General features: G+C 43.3%; 1 protein-coding gene and 1 non-coding gene across 2 annotated transcripts in view; one reads left to right on the top strand and one right to left on the bottom strand.

Moving 5' to 3' along the window:
• ZNF804A (zinc finger protein 804A) overlaps positions 1-17061 on the bottom strand; it is a 300632-nt gene that overhangs the window by 205558 nt on the left and 78013 nt on the right. The gene's annotated exons all lie outside the window — the stretch shown is intronic.
• Positions 7354-7491, top strand: LOC114814395. Its single transcript, XR_003762193.1, has one exon. It is a non-coding gene; the product is annotated as a small nucleolar RNA SNORA7 (small nucleolar RNA).

Raw genomic sequence — 17061 nt, forward strand, 5'->3', positions numbered from 1 at the left:
TAGAACAGTGCTTGGCACATAGTAAGTGCTTAACAAATACCATAATCATTAATTATTAGTATTATTAGATAGACTGATTTCATATATATACATATGTACATATAAGTATGTATATGTATGAGAGAGAGAGAGATAACCCTCTCTATTTAGAGGGGTGTGTGTGTTTAAACTTAAAAGTTGGGGTGGGTTTAGGTAAGCACCTAGATAACTATTAGAGATGTCTGATGGGTTAATATAATTTTGGGTGCTGAGAATTAATCCAATCCCTGGAATTCTCCCAGTCTTGAATATTGCTGTATTTTACTTTCCAAGCATTGAGGAGAGTACTCTGCACACAGTAAGAGTTCAATAAATACAACTGAATGAATGAATGAATGAATGAATGAATGAATGAATGAATGAAATCAACTGAATTTTCCATCCCTTACCTACCCAACTCTTCACCAAGAGTAATAATTGGAAACCTTAATAATAATAATAATAATGGCGGTATTTGTTAAGCGCTTACTATGTGCAAAGCACTGTTCTAAGCACTGGGGGGATGCAGGGTGATCGGATTGTCCCACGTGGGGCTCACAGTTTTAATCCCCATTTTACAGATGGGGTATCTGAGGTACAGATAAGTTAAGTGACTTGCCCACAGTCACACAGCTGGTAAGCAGCCGAGCCGGGATTAGAACTCATGACCTCTGACTCCCAAGCCCGGACTCTTTCCACTTAGCCATGATGCTTAATATGCTGAGCACTGTAGAAAGCATTTGGGAGTGTACGATAAAAGCAAAGACATGGTTCTTGGCTCTCGCAAAGCTCAGCACCTAATGGGAGAGATAGGTTAACATTAATTATTTACAAATAGTGGGAGCTGAGGAAAAACAAAGCTAGCATCTACTAACAAGTGAGCAGATGAGTGCTGGTGGGGAGATATGCAGGGAATGAAAATTGATAGATATAAGCTAAGTGTCGATCGTTGCAACTAGAGCGGGTCTGAAAATCAGGATATTGGGGAATTAATTCTAGAAGATGTGGCACCTCAAGAAGAAGCCCTTGAAGATGGGGAAAGTCGTGGTCTGGAGAATTTCAAAGGGGAAGAAGGATATAGAAAAAGAAAGGCCACAAACTCCCCGGCATTCCAGTTTAAAGCTTGTGAGTCAAAGGCTGCAGAGAAACCACCCTGCAATCAGGAAACCAGAGTCCTTACTCTAGCAGAAGCTCAGTAAGGATGGCGAAATGAGGAGGCAAAGGAAATAACAGAGCCAAGATGCACAAACAACAAACACGTCAGTATAACAGGGGCCAGTTTCTGTAGCTGTTGCAAGTTTCAGCCCTTGCTGCTGAGACCTGGGATCCAGGATTGGCCTTTTCACTTGTACACATACACAAACATGCACCCAAATACTACCAACCAAGGCATCTTGGTGGCTAAAGGAACACTAGATAATTATCTAGATAATTTGGGCAGTACTACTTAGTACTTTACACAAGATAGTCTTATGGTTTTCCATGGAGTCTTAGGCAGGAAATTGGAGGACCTAAATCCCGCCAGCTCCTCACTGAATATTTGGAATCTGAACCACTTCCCCCTTTGGAATTCCACAGCCAAGACTGCTTAATGTCTGGCTCTCAGAAATACTGGTTACTAGCATTTTGGTTTGTAAAGTGTCACCTCATTAAGTTTTTCGGGGGAGCAGAGTAGCTTAGTGGAAAGACCCTGGGCCTGGGAGCCTGAGGGGCTGGGTTCTATTCCTGGATCCACCACTTACCCGCTGTGTGAGTTTAGGCAAGCCATTTGAATTCTCGGCCTCAGTTCCCTCATCTGCAAAATGGGGATTTAATAGCTGTACTTCCCTCTTAAGTAAGACTGTGAGTCCCATGTGGAACCTGATCATTTTGTATAATAATAATAATAGTATTTGCTAAGTGCTTACTATGTGCTAGGCACTTTTCTAAGCGCTGGGGAGGATACAAGCAAATCGGGGGGGACAGAGTCCCTTTCCCACGTTGGGCTCACAATCTCAATTCCCATTTCACAGATGAGGTAACTGAGGCCCAGAGAAGTGAAGTGACTCTCCCAATGTCACACAGCAGACAAGTGGAAGAGCCAGGATCAGAACCAGGACCTTCTGACTCCCTGACCCGTGCTCTATCAGTATAATAGAGTTATTATTATTTTTATGGTACTTACTATGTGCAAGCACTATTCTAGGCACTGGGATAGATACAAGATAATTAGGTTGGACCCAGCCCTTATCCCACAAGGGGTTCACAGACTAAGTAGGAGGGAGAACAGGCATTGAATCCCCATTTTAGAGCTGAGAAAACTGAGGCACAGAGAATTTAAGTGATTTGCCCAAGGTCACATAGACAGGCAGCAGAGCCAGATTTAAAACCCAGGTCCTCTGACTCACAGGCCTCTGCCCTTTCCACAAGGTCATGCTGCGTTGGTGGACTTGATGTTTCTCTTTCAACCCACAGCTCCTGGCATGGTTCTTGCTCTTCCCTCAAAGTCCTAGTCAGCTTGAAATACCTAGTTTATAAGAGTCACTTTAATGCTACTGTTAACAGTGACTGTCAATTGTCTACCACCTCTTTGTCTCACTCCAGCCACAGCCGAGATGCATCCGTGAGAAGCAGCATGGCATAGTGGATTGAGCACGGGCCTGGGAGTCAGAAGGTCATGGGTTCTAATCGCAGTCCACCACTTGTCTGTTGTGTGACCTTAGGCAAGTCAATTCATTTATCTGTACCTCTATTACCTCATCTGTAAAATGGGGAATAAGACTGGGAGCCCTAAGCAGGGACAGGGATTGTGTCCAACCCGATTTGCTTGAATCCACCCCAGGACTTAGTACAGTGCCTGGCACATAGTAAGCACTTAACAATACCATCATCATTATTATTATTATTATTATTATTATCTGTGATTTTCTGTCACTGTGGCTTTGATGTGTTTCTTCCTTCTTAACAGTCTCCTTACTTAAAGCTCCTCCCTCTATTCTGTAAGCTCCTTGTGGGCAGGGAAAGTCTCTACTAACTCTGCTATATTGTATTCTCCCAAGTCCTTACTACAGTGCTCTGCACATGGTAAGCGCTCCATAAATATGATTGATTGATTGATCGTCTACTAACTGTATCGGTATGTGCTTACGTTTGTTCTCCTCCTGCATCTTGTAGAGCAAAGGTGTAATATGATCAATAGAGCTTTGCTACTATGCTATATGTCTGGATTTCACTGCTTTTACCATGCCTTGACATACAATTTAAAATTTGGCATGTAGGTGACATTGATGGAGCCGTTATTAAAGTTGAAAGTGGCACTTGACAGAAACAAATACAAAATAGTGCTAGGTGAATTGGAGTGAACACGAAGGTTCAATTTGCAAAGGCTTTAAGAATAGATGAGTAAGATGAGTGATTTGAGGGGGGAATGACACAGGTCATTGTATAGTTTCTGGACAAGATTCGGACCTCTTGTCAACTGTGGGAGTGGAGGGGGAGTGGGGAAGGATGAATTAAGTCTGAGTTCAAGTTAACAGGTATCTAGAAACCTGTACTACAAGTCCAAAGAGTGCGGAGCTAAATCGAGTTGAAACGGAGCACACCTCAAGCTCTTTCAAGCACTGACAGCAATAGTGTCAGCATAAGGTTCATGCAGAGGAGATTTTCATATAACCAGGACAGATCCAATACCAGGGGGCTTCCACATGCCCTGTGGCCTTATCAGTTATTCATTTACCAAAATCCTGAGCTTCTTACTTCCATAAGGCTTTTGTTTATGGGACTGGGCATAGCACATTCAGTAGAAGAAGCAGTATGTCCTGCAGGTTAGAACGTGGGCCTGGGAGTCAAAGGACTTGGGTTCTCATCCTGGCCCTGCCACTTGTCTGCTGGGGGATCATGGATAAGTCATTTAGCTTCTCCATGCTTCAGTTACCTCAGCTGGAAATGGGGATTCAAATTCTGAGCCCAGTGTGGGACAGAGATTGAGTTCAACCTGATTATCTTGTATCTACCCCATCCCTTAGTACAGTGTCTGGCACAGAATAAGTGCTTAACAAATACCATTCCCCCCCCCAAAAAAAGTAGAACATGCACCTGAGTTGGCTTTCCAATTGTGATGATTTGCACAGTCAGCTCTTCTTCATTTTCAAAAACATGCCAGATTACTGTAACCCATTTGGACGCCTTACCTAACCTCTCTTCTTTGGATGCACCAAATCTACTCTGTCCACCTAGTCTCTCTCAGCTCCACCCCACTTCAAATTTATCCTTTCCTGCCTTAACTCTGCCCTCTCCTCCGCCAGGCAAAGCTTCTTCTCCTCCCTCATCGACAACCATGCCCGTCACCCCCGCCGATTGTTACGGACCTTTAACTCTCTCCTTAGGCCCCCTGTTCCTCCCCCTCCCCCATCTCTCACCCCCAATGATCTGGCCACCTATTTCCTCACGAAAATCAACACGATCGGGTCTGAGCTCCCCAAAGTCACCCCTCCGCCTCTCCCCTCCCCCCCCACCAACCCCCTCCCCTACTTTCCCATCCTTCCCTGCAGTATCCTCAGAGGAGATCTCCTCCCTCCTCGCAAGTGCCACCCCCTCCACCTGCGCCTCGGACCCCATTCCCTCTCACCTTATTAAAACCATCGCCCCTGCCCTCCTACCTTCCTTAACTTCTATTTTTAACCACTCAATCTCCAAGGGCTCCTTCCCCTCTGCCTTCAAACATGCCCACGTCTCCCCCATCCTAAAAAAACCCGCTCTTGACCCCACTTCCCCCTCCAGTTATCGCCGTATCTCCATACTACCCTTCCTTTCCAAAATCCTAGAACGAGTCATCTACAATCGATGCTTAGAATTCCTTAACTCCCATTCTCTCCTAGACCCCCTCCAATCTGGCTTCCGTCCCCTCCACTCTACCGAAACTGCTCTCTCTAAGGTCACCCATGACCTCCTTCTTGCCAAATCCAATGGCTCCTACTCCATTCTGATCCTCCTTGACCTCTCTGCTGCCTTTGACACTGTTACCCTCCCCTCCTCCTCCATACCTTATCTCACCTTGGCTTCACGGACTCTGTCCTCTCCTGGTTCTCCTCTTACCTCTCTGGCCGGTCATTCTTGGTCTCCTTCGCTGGAGCCTCCTCCCCCTCCCATCCTTTAACTGTTGGAGTTCCTCAAGGGTCAGTTCTTGGCCCTCTTCTGTTCTCCATTTACACTCACTCCCTCGGTGAACTCATTCGCCTTCACGGCTTTGACTACCATCTCTACGCAGATGACACGCAGATCTACATCTCCGCCCCTGTCCTCTCCCCCTCCCTTCAGGCTCGCATCTCCTCCTGCCTCCAGGACGTCTCCACCTGGATGTCGGCCCGCCACCTAAAACTCAATATGAGCAAGACTGAGCTCCTCATCTTCCCTCCCAAACCTGGTCCTCTCCCAGACTTCTCTATCACCGTGGATGGCACGACCATCGTTCCCGTCTCTCAGGCCCGCAATCTCGGTGTCATCCTTGACTCGTCTCTCTCGTTCACCCCACACATCCTATCCGTTACCAAGACCTGCCGGTTTCACCTCTACAATATCGCCAAGATCCGCCCTTTCCTCTCCACCCAAACGGCTACCTTACTGTTACAGGCTCTCGTTATATCCCGGCTAGACTACTGTGTCAGCCTTCTCTCTGACCTCCCTTCCTCCTCTCTCGCCCCGCTCCGGTCTATTCTTCACGCCGCTGCCCGGCTCATCTTCCCGCAGAAACGATCTGGGCATGTCACTCCCCTTCTTGAACAACTCCAGTGGTTGCCTATCAACCTTAGCTCCAAACAAAAACTCACTCTAGGCTTCAAGGCTCTCCATCACCTTGCCCCTTCCTACCTCTCCTCCCTTCTCTCTTTCTACCGCCCACCCCGCACGCTCCGCTCCTCTGCCGCCCACCTCCTCACCGTCCCTCGGTCTCGCCTATCCCGCCGTCGACCCCTGGGTCACGTCCTCCCGCGGTCCTGGAATGCCCTCCCTCCTCACCTCCGCCAAACTGATTCTCTTTCCCTCTTCAAAACCCTACTTAAAACTCACCTCCTCCAAGAGGCGTTCCCAGACTGAGCTCCTCTTCTCCCTCTACTCCCTCTGCCATCCCCCCTTTACCTCTCCGCAGCTAAACCCTCTTTTTCCCCTTTTCCCTCTGCTCCTCCACCTCTCCCTTCCCATCCCCACAGCACTGTACTCGTCCGCTCAACTGTATATATTTTCGTTACCCTATTTATTTTGTTAATGAATTGTACATCGCCTTGATTCTATTTAGTTGCCATTGTTTTTACGAGATGTTCTTCCCCTTGACTCTATTTATTGCCATTGTTCTTGTCTGTCCGTCTCCCCCGATTAGACTGTAAGCCCGTCAAACAGCAGGGACTGTCTCTATCTGTTGCCGACTTGTTCATCCCAAGCGCTTAGTACAGTGCTCTGCACATAGTAAGCGCTCAATAAATACTATTGAATGAATGAATGAATGAATGAATGAATGAACTCAGGTCCTCTGACTCCCAGACCCGTGCTCTTTCCACTAAGTCATACAGGGCTACTTCTTTTCTTTCCTTTCCTTTCCAAAGTCCCTGTGCCTGGATATAAATATCTTTTATAAGAGCAAAGGAATCTTCAAGACTAATTTGTAAAATTTGGTTCAAAGGAAGATATGACACCATTAGCTTAAAGTACAAATTGTGGAAACATTTAAATTATGTCTAATAACTTAGACTAATGCCCATGCATAGTTACCGTTATAATTCAAAGTGTGTCAGGGTAATTGAGGTAGAAAGCAGAAATTACAATGACTTCAGGAATCATCACGGGACACAGTCTAGCCTGGGAAGTTCTTGTTATGGACTCTTAATTTGCAATTCAATGTTTATAGCCAAATATCTTTGAAAGGTGGATATTCTGTTCCCACTTAGATACCCCTAAGACTTTTCAGATATTGATGCAAAAATAATCTATTATAGTCCCCATGTACAAGCACATTGAAATGAGGCTACTGTAAATTCAACGTGAACGTGTCAAGTTAATTTTCCTCCCTCGCCTCTGGATAATTGGCGCAAATTAAATTTTATGCTAATCTGCCTGGGATGATGGCACGAAGTATGGAAATGTAGAATTTCTGCTGATCACAGGAAATTATACTCTCAATAGTAATGCAACATAAATATACCAAAAATGCTTTTCCCACCTTTCCTGAAAAATTTCACCATGCACTAAAATTGGCACTGTGGTTACAACACTTTTCAAGCTGGTTACTGAGCAAATGTTCATTGCACCGTTACACAGCTTAGTATCTCAGAAAGAGTGTTCTCCTTTTGGAATCAATAGTTTAAAAAACACCTCTCAGGGTCACACCTGGAGAGTTTTCAGTACTCTACCAGTCTCAACTACGGGAGGGAGAGTCAAGCAGAGGCCTACCCATTCCATTCCTAGCTTGGCCAGTGGTTAGCGAGTGGAAGGCAATCCACAAAAAGTCAAAACTCACCTTTGCTGGGCAGCAGCGGCACGGGAGAGAGTCGAGGGCGTAGAGGAAGGTTTACTGCGCGGAAGGAAGCAATGGTAAACCACTTACGTATTTTTACCAAGAAAACTCTCTGGATCCACTACCAGAACGATTGAAGATGGAGTTGGGGCATTCTGGGTGAGATGTGTCCATGGGGTCGCTATGGTTCGGACACAACTTGACAGCATAAGACAACGACAAGTTTAAAAATACCCAGTACCAGGGTACTTTTCACCACCCAGGGCCCAAAAGTCACTTTTTGGTTAAACAATTCAGTTTTCATTCAACGGTGTTTATTGAGTGCTTACTATGTGCAGAGCACTGTACTAAGCACTTGGAATGTACAATTCAGGACCAGATAGAGACAATCCCTACCCAACAACGGGCTCACAGTCTAAACGGGAGAGACAGCAAAGCAGAACAGAACAAAACAAAATAAGACAACATCATCATGATAAATAGAATCATGGAGATGTACATCTCATTAAGAAAATAAAAAAGGTAATAAATAATGTATGCAAATAAGCAGAATGTTGAGGGGAGGGGAAGGGGGAAGAGCAGAGCACTGGGGGAAGGGGAGGGGAGGAGGAGCAGAGGGAAAGGGGGGCTTAGTCTGGGAAGGCCTCCTGGAGGAGGTGAGCTCTCAGTAGGGCTTAGTAATAATAAGTTTTAATAATAATAATTTTACTTCTAATCCTTTCTTTTGTTCCAAAAAACAATGCCTTCAACATGATCCTCTCCATGGAAATCGATTCCCTGCCTCTCCCACCAACCCAACAATTTTGCACGAGCAACCTCCATCCCTGAATACTTCCACTGCTTCTATGATCATTTTGCCAAGTGCTAGTAGACAAAATTAGCACCAGAGCAATGTTAGCCACATGATTTCATCCTTGCTTGCTGTAACTCTGCCCTTTCTTCCACACCTTCACCTAACTTCACCTCCCACAATGACTCCCATCCCTGCCATCACCTTTGATTATTCCAGATCTTCTACTCCATCCTGAAGCTATCAGTACTTCTTCCCCACTCCCATGGCCCTGAAGTATTTCCAACTACAATGTTAATGAAATTGAAGCCCTTGGGTTTCCCAAAATTCCCTTTCTACATCCTCATCTCCCTCTCATCCTTACACTAGGTCTCTCAGCTTTCCAATAATCATCTCTCTAGAAGAGATCTCTCACCTGCTCCTCTGTCCTCATTGCCTTTTGCAACCTATAACCATTTGCTCCCGCGCTTCATCCTTCCCTAGCTATCATCCACAATAAATCCTTCCCTGATGGCTCCTTCCTCACTGTCATCAAAAGTGCCCAACTCTCCCCCGGTAATAGAACAGTCGTCCTCAAATCCCACTATCCTCTCCCATTTCTCCTCATTTCCCAGCTGCCAGTCCTGTTGAAACATCTGGAACAAAGTGTAAAACCCTCTGCCTCCACTTAATAATAAGGATCACACTGCAGACAAGTGGCAGAGGAGCCGGGATTAGAAACCAGGTCCTTCTGACCCCCAGGCCCATGCGCTGTCCACTAAGCCACACTGCTTAGTGCCTTTCAACTTTGTTATATTGTGCTCTCCCAAGCGTTTAGTACAATGTTTTGCATATAATAATTCATTCAATAGTATTTACTGAGCGCTTACTATGTGCAGAGCACTGTACTAAGCGCTTGGAATGTACAAATTGGTAACAGATAGAGACAGTCCCTGCCCTTTGATGGGCTTACAGCCTAATCAGGGGAGACGGACAAACAAGAACAATAGCAATAAATAGAATCAAGGGGATGAATAAATAGAATCAAGGTGATGTACCTCTCACCTTGATTTTACAGATGAGGTAACTGAGCCCCAGAGAAGTAAAGTGACTTGCCCACAGTCACACAGCTGACAAGTGGCAGAGGCGGGATTCGAACCCATGACCTCTGACTCCCAAGTCCGGGCTCTTTCCATTGAGCCATGCTGCTTAAGTGCTCATTACATAGACATAATAGCTGGATTCTGCTCTTTCCCTGGCCTCCTTTCCTTGTATGCTAAACTACTATGGCTTTCTTTCTATTTGTTTAGCATGTGTGTGTTTTTTTCCCAACAGTACAGTCATCAGTCAATCAATCAGTGGTATTTATTGAGCACATATTGTGTGCAGAGTGCTGTACTAACTTCTTGAAAGAGTGCAATAGAACGAGTAGACATGATCCCTGCACTCAAGGAACTTATAGGCAAGACAGGGAGAGGGAGAGACATTGAAATAAATTACAGAGAGGAGAAGAGGCAGAGTGAAAGAGGCTCAGAGCCCCACATGGGACAGGGACTCTGTCCTACCTGATTTGTCCACAGTACAGTTCTTGGCACATAGTAGCCATAATTATTATTATTATTACAAAGAAATGTACGAAACTGCTGGAGCTGCAGCTGGGGTAAATATGAAAGTTTTTGAGGGGGATAGATCCAAGTTCACAGGTGACTCCAAAGTTTTGTTCTGCCTCAGTGGGGCAAAGGTCTGTGATGAGGGTTGGAATTGCAGTAGCGGGGCTGGTTTGATGCTCTGGAGACAGTGGAATAGTTGGATTGACAGTGAAAACTGGGAGCAGATCAGAGAGGTCTTCTCCAAGCAAGAATAGTGTTACCACAACGCCATCACTGATTCAGTATGCAATCCAGCCAAAATTGGGTGAAAGTGCTGCAAATCTGCAAGGTTTTATTGGTTAACCTCCTTGCCAGATTAAGAAGCAGAGTTCCTACATTCATAATGAATGCTTTTTCAGAGCATACACTGTATTAGTCTAGATGAATTTCCTTCTAGATAAGTCAAATATTTCTAGACCCTTTTATTGCCATGTAAAGATACTATGGATTTTCTTTCTTTATTAATACAATGGATGTATTTATTCTCCATTAGATCTAGGACTAAAGAAATACACTTTCCTATCACTTCACTATTCATAGTAAAGTGATATGTGTGTTTGGGCTTGCTTACTTTTACAATCAATCCATAAAAGGCATTTACTGAATGCTTACTGTGTGCAGAGAGCTGTACTAAACACTTGGGAGAATACAATGTAACAGTATAACAGAGTCCGTAGATGTTCCCTACCCACAACAAATTTAAGGTCTAGAGGGATCTTGTTCTTGTGTGTGGTGCAAGAGGGTTTGGGGAGAAGGGAGGATGGGTGGGAGCAGGGTGATTCCCTATTACCAAACCTTAAAATTTCACACAAGATTAGCTGTTTGGAATCTAACCCTTGACCCAGTTTGGTGTTTGATCTTGGCACTCGGGACCTGGTCTGGCCCAGGCTGAAAAATTCACTTTTCTCAACTCATATAGTGCTCTCCTTTTGTTGTTCTTGTTTTGGTCCTTTTTTCTTGTTTATTTATCTTAAATCCTTTGAATCAGATCCCAGTCATGAGATGGCAGTCAAGGAGGATTTCCCAGACTCAGAAAAACTCTAGTTGTGCCATCCACCTTGTGTTTCCTAATATTCCCATGGCTCAGCGCTCTATTCTATCATGCTCCATTCCGTTTGTTTTCATCCCTCATATTAATCTCCCTGTGGAAGAAGGACGTTTATTTGAGAGACATTTATTTGGCAGTGCTATCTCCTTTGGTCACATTCACTGAACTCTGTCCTCATTTGCATACAAACTCGACAAAAACTACAAGTAATTTCAATATGTGCTGCAGAAAAACATACATAGTTCATAGGATAGATCTTACTAGAACTCTCAGAGTTAATAATAATAATAATAATGTTTGTATTTGTTAAGCGCTTACTATGTGCCGAGCACTGTTCTAAGCGCTGGGGTAGACACAGGGGAATCAGGTTGTCCCACGTGGGGCTCACAGTCTTAATCCCCATTTTACAGATGAGGGAACTGAGGCACTGAGAAGTTAAGTGACTTGCCCAAAGTCACACAGCTGGGAAGTGGCAGAGCTGGGGTTCAAACCCATGACCTCTGACTCCAAAGCCCATGCTCTTTCCAGTGAGCCACGCTGCTTCTCTAGAGTTCTAGTATACTCTCACAGATATAACTCTCAGAGTTATATGTGAATATTTTGATTAAATCAATTAAACCATGACTGAAAATTGGGTAAAAAAACCCACAAAAAACCCTACAAATCAGTCACTAACCACAAGGTACGGTTCACAATGACCTTATAAGCAATGTGAAAACAAATCAAATCAATAGACAGTGTTATTTATTGATCAGCATGGCTTAGTGGATAGAGAACAGGCCTAGGAGTCAGAAGGTCATGGGTTCTAATCTCAGCTCTGCCCCATGTCTGCTGTGTGACCTTGGGCAAGTCACTTTTCTTCCCTGGGCCTCAGTTACTTCATCTGAAAAATGAGGATTAAGAGTACGAGCCTTGTTTGGGACTGGGACTATGTCCACCCTGACTAACTTCTATCTTGCCCGATGCATAGTACAATCCATGGCACATAGTAAGCACTTAACAAGTACCTTTTTTTAATTTTATTTTTTACTGGCTGCAGAGTGTTGTACTAAGCACTTAGGAGAGTACAATAAAACAGTTAGTAGGCACGTTCCTTCCCAGAAGGAGCTTACAGTCTAGAGGGGGAGATAGGCATTGATATAAATAAATCATTTATAATATATAATTTACAGATATGTTCATCATCAATCAATCCATCAATATTTGCAGAGCCATGTTCTAAGCACTTGGATGAGTACAATACAGCAGATTTAGCAAACGTTCCATCAGGTTAAAGTGGGGCTGAGCATGACATAATTGCCAAATGAAAATTAATAATAATAATAATGGCTTTTGTGGCACATACAGTATATTCCAGGCACTGTACAAAGTGTTGGGGTGGATATGAGCAAATGGGGTTGGACACAGTCCTTGTCCCACATGGGGCTCGCAGTCTGCATCCCCATTTTGCAGATGAGTTAACTGAGTGACAGAGAAATTAAGTGACTTGCCCAAGGTCACATAGTAGACAAGTGGCGGAATTGGGATTAGAACACAGGTCCTTCGGAGTTCCGAGCCTGTACTCTGTCCACTAGGTCACACTGAGGTTACAGATCTAAGTGTCACAGAAATTAAATGAAATCAATAAACCATATTTTGAAATTTGAATGATTAACTCTATAATCAAGAGAAAAATCTAAATTCAATTATGGTATGTTCCACCTGCAGACTACAGCTCTTTGTGGGCAGAGATTGTGTCTGCCAACTCTGTTATGTTGTATTCTCCTTAAGCAATTAATCCAGTTCTCTGCGCACAGTAAGCACTCAGTAAATATCATTGGTTGATTGATTGATCAATTGAGGTAAATACTGGAACCCCAAATAAGTTAAAGTGATCTGCATTTCATGAAACCTAAGGTATACGTTTCAAGAATCAAATCTTGCATTTATTTTCCGTAGCTATTTTCCCTTGGATTGCAGCATTCCACATTAATTTTATTTTCATGTTTGGCTCGCTCTTATTTGTGGGTTTTTTTTTTTTAATTTGGTTTTGTTTCCTCATCTTTTCTTTCCCCAAACCTCACTCGATCATCCCCAAAGATGCTGCCAACTTGATTTCCTTGTTGAACAATTTCTACCAAGGGATGCTGTCAGGGACCCCAGATTCAGATTCTAAGCTGCAAACACTTGTTTTTCTTGTCAGGGCTGAGGGAGTGGAAGCACTGGGAAGTGAAAAGCCAACAGCCAGCATTTTATGCACTGACTCAGAGCTAAATTTCAGCATTGGGAAATAAATGAGGCAGAGCAATATGGTCTAATGGAAAGAGCAGGGGCCTGTGAGTTGCAGAACCTCGATTTTAGTACCATCTTTGCCACTGGCCTGCTGTTTGACCTTGGGCAAGTCCCTGAAGGTTTCCATGCCTCAGTTTCCTCATTTGTAAAATGGGGATTCTCCTTCCTACTTAGACTGTGAGTCTCATGTGGGACGGGACTGTGTTCAGTGTGATTAACTTGCGCCTACTCCAGTGCTTATGACAGTTCTTGACACATAATAAGAGCCTAAAAAATACAATTTTTACAAATGAAGGCGAGAGAAGAGAATAGGGGAGTAGAGGGTAAGAGAAGGAGGCGTGACATGGTTGAAAGAGCACCAGAGAGTTAGGAGACTTGTACTCTCCTGCTTTGCCACTTGCCTGCTGTGTGACCTTGGGCAAGTCATTCTGTGACAATTTCTTCATCTGTACAATGCAGACAAAATATCTGTTTTCCCTCCCCCTGTGACTGTGTGAGACGGGGATCATGTCCACTCTGATTATGTTGTATTTACCCTAGTGTTTAATATGTGCTTGATACATAATAAGCATTTTAAAAATAAAGGAAAAAACTGGTTGGCTTGGGATAATATTCTTAAAAATTGAATTTAACAATTGGATGTTATGTTTTCACAATTTTAAACTTTTAAAAACATATTAATTATCACAAAGCCCTGTTCCTTTTCAACTTACTCTATGGAGCCAAGCTAGAAGGTGCAATGAGGAAACTGGATCCTGGCACGAGAAAGTGTTTTCAATCTTTCAGCAAACTTTTCCAACTGGATAGGCTACAGGCATCACTGAAAGTCCTACAGATGGTCATTTGGGGTGGCTGCATGGGATAACGATATCCTAGAGGCAAATGTCCAAGAAGATGTGTAAACATCAACAGAGGATTGGGAATAACTTTACAAAGCTAACCTAGGTGTACACACGAGCGATACACTTGAAGAAAATGACGGGAATATACAAGCCTGAAGCTAGAGAAATGCATAGCCAAAGGTTCCATCGGCAATACAAAACTGAATATTTTCCAAGGTGTACGCTATGTAAGAATGAAAATGTTGTCCAACCCTTTTTTATGATTGGGATACTACTTCCAAGACTCCTTAAGTCTTTCTTATTAGATTCAGAAGCCCATGTTTTGAGACTGATAATTCACTTACCTCATTACACCAGAGCAGGATTAAAAACAGTAATTTGAACATGGACCCTCCTAGAAACTTTGCATTCCAGTGGAAAAGAGAGGGCTTAGAGTAATTTGCTAGCTCTACGCAAGTCCTGATAATCCTACTTCAACTGGGTTTCCAAACCGAAAAACGGCCAAAGTCAAAACGTTATCAGCATGACAAACCACCAAGAATGCAAACTGAAGCATCCCAAGCCTGAGAGGTCCAAAGAATAATAAAAAAGAACCAAGCACCGGTATGTATACATGATAATCAGATTGGATACGCTAATCAATAAATCAATTTTACTAAGAACTGGGGTAGGTATAAGCTACACAGTCTCTGTCCCACGTACAGCTCACCCTCTTAATCCCCATTTTACAGATGAAATAACTGAGGTCCAAAGAAGTGAAGTGATTTACCCAAGGTCACACAGTAAACAAGTGACAGAGCTGGGATTAGAACCCAGGTCCTCTGCCTCCTAGGCCCATGCTCTTTCCATTAGTCTACGGTGCTCCTTTTGAGAAGTTATGAGAAGATCGTGAGAGTAAAACAGCTCCAGGTGCAGCACTCAGCATGCACCTCAGCACGACAGAAGACAATCTTTGTGTGAACATTGTGTAGTCCGCACTCTTCATTCTACTTGGCCTTTTCAGCTTAAACCCTAGTGCTCTATCTTCCCACCAGTGACTTCCTTGTAAAACACCAAGGATAAATAGCTAAAGTAAAAACCCTTTCCACAGAATCACGGTGTGTAGTCTTCGTTAAATATTTGTAATGTTCATTAAATAAAGCAAATACAGTTTCTCATAGTTGTGGTGTCAAAAATTTAGCCCTATTGGATGGGCTCGCTACCAACCCAAATCACACTTACCTAGTCCAGTGGAAGGTCTGAAAAATGCTTACATTTCCATAATAGTTTAATATATAATTCATTATAGACGAGCTTCACTATTAGGTGCTATTTTGAGAACATGCCTATTTAATGAAAACATTCAATTCATAAGTTAATGGGGTCACATTTACTCTAAAATCTCTAAGGGACTCCTTTCACCAGTTTCTGACTGGAGTTGATTTGTCTTGGATTAATTTACTTGCAGATTTTGCTATAGAGCCTAAGCAGTGAGGAATGCACTTAAAGAAAATACATTTCCTACTAAATCCTATTATGGAAATGGCATTTCAACTTGATAAACAGCAAAAACCACAGTCCCTTCCATAAACTAACCAATCAACACTACTAAATGCCTAGTGAGTGCTGTGCTCTGTACTAAATGCTTTGGAAGAGGACAGCAGAAATACTACATATATTCCCATCCCTCAAGAAGATGGTGATGATATTTACTAAACACCTTCTGAGTGGGATGTTCTGCACTAAAACATTTGGTAAAGAAAAAATGAAATATGACATCTGTTCTCCAGCCACAAGAAGCTTACATTCTAAAGGGGGAGACAAACAATTATTTACTAAGAGGGGAACACTAAGATGAGGAGAATAATAATTACTAACAATAACAATGATAAAAATAATGAATCCAAGGGTATTTATGTCCCAGGCACTGTGATAGGTGTTAGGGTTAACAAAAGATAATCAGATTGGAAACAGTCTTTGTCCAACATGGAGTTCACATTCTAAGAAATCACATTCTAGGTGACATATCAGTTATTTCATTGGGCCTCACAGGGATTTAGGATCAATATAGCACAGTGTTTATTCAGGGTCACCCTCAGATAGGGTAATGGACTAGGGGAAAAAAAACAAAAAAAAACAAGGCAACTCTTTTTAGGTTATTGTCCTTGGGACATGTAATTTACTTAATGTTGAATGAAGCTTGCTTGTCTTAGAGTCAGAAACAGGGAAGCAGCATGGCCTAATGAAAAAGTATGGGACTGGGTGTCAGAGGACATGGATTCTAATCCCAGCTCTGTCACGGGCCTGCTGTGTGACCTTGGGTGAGTCAGTAGACTTCTCTGGGCTTCAGTTTCCTCATCTGGAAAACAGGGATTCAATACCTGTTCTCCCTCTTTCATAGACTGTGAGCCCTATGTGAGACAGGAACTGTGTCCAATCTGATTATCTTGTATCTACCCCAGCGCTCAGTACAGTGCTTGGCACATAATAAGCACTGAACAAATGCCATCCTCATTATGGTTATCATTATTGACTTCAACCGCAGTTCCACCATCAATTTGAGACAGTTTCTTAGCAGTTGGGGGACAGGGACTGTATCTGAACCAGTTAGCTGGTATCCACCCCAGAGCTTAATACAGTGCCTGGCAAGTAGTAAGTGCTTAACAAACACCTCAATTATTATTATTATTCTCTTATCTACAGTATTGTTCAGGGATCCGGTGAGAATCCATGTGTCCCATAACCCAGACCACGATACCACCAAATTCTGTCCAAGATGAGTTCGGTGTTGAGCTTCCCCTATCCTGAAGGCTTGAAAAACTATACCAAAAGAATGTACCAATTCTAATGATAGTAAGCATGATTTTTTTCCCTGCTTCAGAGGGGAAGAATGTCGGCAGTTGGCCCTGACAAACATTATCTTATTTTCCCTCTATCCTTCCTCTCCCTCACTTGAGGGGCCCTGGGGAAGAAGCAGTCCTGTCCTTAATCTACATAAATCAGGC

Source organism: Ornithorhynchus anatinus, chromosome 9, assembly GCF_004115215.2.
Source record: "Ornithorhynchus anatinus isolate Pmale09 chromosome 9, mOrnAna1.pri.v4, whole genome shotgun sequence".
Classification (NCBI taxonomy): Eukaryota; Metazoa; Chordata; class Mammalia; order Monotremata; family Ornithorhynchidae; genus Ornithorhynchus; species Ornithorhynchus anatinus.